Source organism: Grammomys surdaster, unplaced genomic scaffold (genome assembly GCF_004785775.1).
Source record: "Grammomys surdaster isolate TR1022 unplaced genomic scaffold, NIH_TR_1.0 125276, whole genome shotgun sequence".
Lineage (NCBI taxonomy): Eukaryota > Metazoa > Chordata > Mammalia > Rodentia > Muridae > Grammomys > Grammomys surdaster.
In genome coordinates, this window is record NW_021620156.1 from 559,085 (window position 1) to 563,872 (window position 4,788).

At 37.0% G+C, this 4,788-nt stretch overlaps 1 pseudogene; it reads right to left on the reverse strand.

Annotated features, from left to right (window-relative positions):
• Positions 1-3,608: 3,608 nt before the first annotated feature.
• On the reverse strand, positions 3,609-4,283 carry LOC114637326 (annotated as a pseudogene).
• Positions 4,284-4,788: the final 505 nt, after the last annotated feature.

The window sequence follows — 4,788 nt, forward strand, 5'->3', positions numbered from 1 at the left end:
TTTTTTTCCAGTTGGTGTTTGGTTTTATCCTATTATTTGGGCTATCTGACATCTTGCTCCAGGCAATGTCAGTTGTGTTCTTTCTCTTATGGCATGGACCTCAATTTGCACTAAACATTCACTGTCTACTTCTCCAAGTTTTATACCTCAGCACATTGTGCATACAGGACAAACTGTAGGTCAAAAGTTTTGTGGCTTTATTGATATCCCATTCTTACCATGGAAACCCTTGCATGGCTATAGGTTAGGGCAAGTCCAGGCTCCCCATTACTAAGAAACTTACTTATGGTAACTCATAAGTTAAAGATATTTCCATTACCCTAGGTTTCTAACTCACACTAAAATGCCCTCATACCCTGATTACAGTTTTCTCTCCCAGTCCTTTCCCCACCATTCTTCCTCAACATTATCCTTCCTATATCTAAGCCCACAACCACCTCTATCCAGTACTATTACTCTGTCAACTGATTATATTTATATTTCCTCTTCTCAGTGAAATTTGCATAGCCCTACTTGATCTATCTTTATTATTTTACTTCTTTTGAATGCTCAGTTGCTCAACAGTACCACATGAATAACTAACCCAAAACAAAAAACCTATTGTATTCTAAACATTCCATACATAGCTAATGTACATAATTAATGTACATAACTTCATAACTAATGTAGACTCAAATATATGGTACATATGTGGTTTTAAAAACAGCAATCATTAGCATTGCTTATTTTTATTAATTTCTGTTTAACTGAATATGTTCTTTTCAAAGGAAACTGAATATACAAACATGACTTCTAGGTCCATGTAATCACTCATTGTATTTTCAAGAACAATTTTAATTTTATTATTAGTTAAGCAAGATTTCCATCTCTTTTTTATTAAATTTTTTTTATTACATTCTGAATGTTGTCCCCTTTTTCCAGAATTCATGTCCCAGAATTTTTCACTTTATGCTGCCTCCCCTTTGGCTCTAAGAGAGTTTCCTCTACCAACCCACTCACCTGCCCACCCAACACTAACTCACTGCCCCCACCGTCCAACTATCCTGGGACATCAAGATCTTTAGAGGATTAGATGCATCCTTTTCCACTGAGGCCAGATAATCCAGTCTTCTGCTATATGTTTTGGGTACCACAAACCAGCTATGTATGCTTTTTGGTTTGTAGCTTAGACTCTGGGAGCTCTGAAGCATCCTGTTTATTTGAGATTCTTGTTCTTCCTAAGAGGTTGCCATCCCCTTTAGCTACTTTAATCCTTTCTCTAATTCTTCCATAGTGGTCCCTGACCTCAATCCAATTGTTGGCTGTAAATATCTGCATCTTTCTCAGTCATCTGCTGGTAGAGCCTCTCAGAGGACAGCAAATCTTAGCTGCTGTGATTCATGTCCTTTTGCATCTGGGTTACCTCACCCAAGATGATATTTTCTAGTTCTGTCCTTTTGCCTGCAAAATTTATGATATCTTCATTTTTAATAGCTGAATGGTGTTTCATTGTGTAAATAAATTGCATTTTCTGTATACTTGAGCTCATTTTTAAATGAAATAAGTTACCTCAATACTATCTCTGCACTGCTTCATAACTCCATTTGCCTGAGTAGCCATTACTCTCTAAGCTCATCTTGTTTTGCTCTGCTTCACTGTACATACAGATTTGACTCAGCCCCAATCTTTTATTGAAATCATACAAAGAAGTTGGGTTAAAAAGTTCATAAGGGGTGAGTAAATGCTTCTCTATTTTCCTATGCCAACAACTTCTTGTGATACTGAGTAGTACAGATTTAGAATAGAAAAAAGGAACTATACAATCTCAAACATAAAAGTGTCTTAGTGAGCACATTTTTTTTATATCTCAAACCACCGATGTCTGGAGAGTTAAGGGCAGCATTTTCATGGTTACAAAGTCAGTATCTTTCAGACATATGCAAGACAGTATGGTTTTATAAAAGGGAAAACATGAGGTCATACTGGTAACCTTGAAGTCTCTGGATCTCCATTCTGGGTCAAACATGCAGGACCCCCATCTGTCGGTCTGTAAAACTATCCTCACTTACCATGTATGGAAAATTCCTAGAGGCTGCTACCATCATCCCTGAACCTAGGGAACCTACCATTGCTGACTTTGTAGGAAATATATATATGTTATTCCATTCTTAGCTTTGTAATAAAAATGTCCTGTTTTATAATTATACAGAATTGAGACTAAGACTTGGGGAACAGAGGCAGATTTATTCATCTCTGCCCATGGATCTAGGTTAATTTCATTTCAACCTCAAGCAAGTGACCATAATATATCAAACTTTTCCAAGATTTGTAACTATCATCATATCCAATTTTACATAGGCTGCAATTTTGTCAAATGTGTAGAGCTCCCACTTACAGTTACATTTCTCTTGAATTCATGAACAATTTTCATTTTAATAATATTGATAACATCTAGTTCCTGGATATCAAGCAGGCTCCTACTAGGTCTTGCCAGGTCATCATATACCAGTTTAATCAAGGAAGGAGTAAAGAGACGGAACAGTAAATAGATAAGGAGAATGACAAGTATCATGAATAGTTGCAGAATGACATCTTGAGGTGCTTGCACCAAAGAAGCAGGCCTTTGGGCCTCTCAGTACACATACTGGGGACCAGAAGAGGCCATAGCATTATGCTCTGAAACTTGAGACTTATAACAGGTTTTTATTTTCCTTGTCATCAGGGGTTCCAGGCATCTTAGTCTTAATGTTTGGTGTCTCCAACTAAATTCTGTATTTGTACATCCCATGTACAGACAGCACCAGTATAAACAGGATTATCAATCACCTGCAGCATCATGTTGCTCACTATTAAAGTTCATTTTTTATTACTTTCCACATCAAGGATAAAATCAGAACAGTGATAAGCAGTGAAGTAATTCAGTAAAACACATGTGTGGCAAGCTGTACAAGGTCTACTCCATTCTCATGAACCTATCAACTCAGCAGAAGTTTCTGACTCTGAGAGGATTAACACACAGGAGGTGGAGGCCAAAGGCAGGGCTTAGGTCCCATAAGGTATAGGCACATTTTGTGCTTCTGTTAACAAACAACTGGAACATACATTTTGGGGGAAATAAAGGGGTCTGAGTGTGACTACAACCTAGGGATTTCTGAGTTTACTCCAAGCTTCTACTCCACTGAGGGTTAGTCATCTTCAAATATGGAGACTGACATATCTGCCTTTTTAGTAGCTTGATTCTTACTAGCATGCTCTTCTTGGTTATTTAAATAGATAAGAGAACATATAGATATGCACAGTGAAAAATTAACTACATATATATAGTCTATTGCTTTTTTAAAATTAAGATGCAAGTGGCTTCCCAAATAAAACCAGGTAATTAAAAAATGAAATATAGTAAATAAAAAATGGAATGATGAGAAATTCGAATAAAAACGTAGGTACACAATACCTTACTTTTTTTCTTTCCAAACTACACAGATTCATACAGTTGACTCTACCATATAATTGTTTCATATATACTTACACCACTAGAGTAAAGTATTATTAATACTAAAACTCTTCAGTTAGCCAACTGAGGTTGTACATCCTGACAACTGCATTGATACTGCAGCACTGAGCCACATTCACTACGCATGGCTTCCTTCTTTGTGCTCTTGTGTCCCATAAGTATTAAAAGAAGGAATTTGCAAATGACTGAGACATTGATTGCCCGTTCAGAACATCCCAGGGAGCTTATTCTCCTCTCAGATCCACAGTGTTAGCTGTTAGCCCATTTGAAGAAAATCCCCCAAGTTCACCATTACATCAGATTTCACTGTAAGTGCTGCCATAGCTGCTTTACAGTCTGGAACATACTTTTCTTCCTTAACAGACATCTTTTTGCATCCTCTTGCCTGAGCTGTAGGTCAAATGTATATTGCATGCCCTGAATGTCCGTGTTGTGTTCAATGACTTTCCGCTGATTTCTTAAGTTCTTTAGCTTAACGTAGTAATGAACATTGTCCTGGGCTTGAGAAAACAGCACATTTGGAAGATGACTTGACATAGCAGAGAGTTTTGTGCCTGGCATCTTACAGGGTTGAGGCTCAAATTCAAAGTTAGTAATCGTTACTCCAAAAATTTCTTACTAAAGTTTCATAAATATATTTTCTATTAAACACCAATATCCATAGCAGATATTTCTGCAGTTTCTGTACTAGGAAAAATCCTCCTTTCCAAAATTCTTTACTAGAAAGATCCTTGCTGCCTGGCATTGTCCTTTCAACCATGTTAGTGAATCTAATGCCATATTTCCTGGGTAAGGTAAGTGTATGTGTGTGTCTGTGTGTATGTATGTGTGTGTGTGTGTGTGTGTGTGTGTGTGTGTGTGTGTTATAGTTGGTTGTGGGCTTGCTATGGTGAGAAATGAATGAGATAAAGGAACCTGGTGTGGTGGATGTTTTAGAATTTATAACTGATCTTGACTTTGTTATGTTTGTTCTCTTTGGTTGTTCTTGCCCTCTCTGTACCTCATGGAGTGTATATCCTAGGAAGTCCCTGATTTCCATGCCACTTTGGTCACTAGGGATTCCTCATAAAATATGTTTTAGATATGAACCTATTGCATTCTAATCATTCCCAAATGTACTTAACCAATGTACACTCAAGGGCACATATGTGGTTATAAGAACAATAATCATTAGCGTTGCCTATTTTTATTAACTTCTGTTTAGCAGAAGGTGTTCTGTTAAAGGGATATTAGATATCCAAACATTATTTCTAGATTCAAGTGATCACTCATACTTTTAATAACAACTTTCATATCCG